Raw genomic sequence first — 1,397 nt, 5'->3', positions numbered from 1 at the left:
CATGCATGAAGGAAAATGAAGGCATTCAGCAGAGAAAGCCGAAGCACCTCACAGTCGATGGCAGCAAATGCACTTGGATTACAGGTAAGTAGCTGAGTCACTCCTCTATTTTCATTTGTGTAGTTAGGAATAATATGAAGGCAATGCGATGGTTGAAATTGGAAGAGGGAAAGGTGGCAAGTTAACTTGGCCACCTTCATTTAGTTGACTCAACTTAACCAAGATACCACCCACACGTGCACACATTCAACTCAAGCAAAAGATGCAAAGGACATGTTGTGGGAGGAAGAGTTAACTCTGATGTAGTAATGAGGTGATGATTATGAGGGGGGTCATGATGACCAAGTAGGTGGGAAACAACGGTCCTAATCGGGGCAACGTACACCTTGGCAGCTCAGCACTCATAACCGAAAGCAGCCATAATAGGTAATGAGCACTCCTCCCTGTGCATTCTCACCACATTTTCTTCAGTTTTTCCTCATAACTTAGCCACATTGTAGTCTTCTTATACCCCTACAGCCTCGTATCCACCATCCTCCATCAATTTCCTCCATATTTTTACTCTCGAAATTTTTTACAAGAGCACCTACAGGAAATCTACAGGAGGGGCAGTGAGTCATTTTGAAGGGAGGAAACATGATATTTGGCTTGAATTTTAGTACAAAGAGGTAGGGTTCATGAATTACCTCTATTGAATATCAAAATGTGAAAGAGTTGGTCTCAAATTGAAGATTAAATGAGTCTTTTAGAGGGTAGAAAAACATAAATAAATAAATAAAGAAAAAAAATTATGTTTAAAAAAAAAACACAGTCCCTTCTCTTTTTCTATTTCACTCAAAATTCTTTATCTCCACCTACATATTTGGTTTTTCAAAAGAAGTACAAGTAGTAGGACAGGGGAGTTTATGAGAAAAGAGCCCACTAACTCCACTAGACTCCATGCACATCCTCAAGTGGTGGAAATGTTTACAAGGGCAAACTGGATGAATTTCTTTGAGACGTTTAGAGGGTTTAATGATAAAATTGCCCATGAATTTTCGCTCTCTTTGGTCCCTCACACGAGAACTCATTCTACTATAACCATTAGAGGCCTCTCCATTTAAATAACCCTTAAATTCATCAATAGGGTCACAACCCTTCCTCTTGGGTTGCCTTGGAGTAAAAATGAGAAACCAATTGGCCAGGCTGCCAAGAGGAAATTTTTCCAAGATAATGAAACCCCTGTTGAAGACAAAAATGGAGTTAGGAGGGCTAGTTTACCATATCCCTGGGATGAGGTTAGCTACCAAGTTATCAAATATATTTCTTGTGAGGGGAGGCACAACATTGTTTATGGATATCATTTTAGAATCCTTCAAGAATTGAGGTATGGCATGGATACCCCAGCACATGAAAAG

The sequence above is a fragment of the Pinus tabuliformis genome, chromosome 5_2 (genome assembly GCF_031772625.1).
Source record: "Pinus tabuliformis cultivar Carrire ecotype Pingquan chromosome 5_2, CPIR1, whole genome shotgun sequence".
Classification (NCBI taxonomy): Eukaryota; Viridiplantae; Streptophyta; class Pinopsida; order Pinales; family Pinaceae; genus Pinus; species Pinus tabuliformis.
This window is presented reverse-complemented; position numbering follows the sequence as displayed.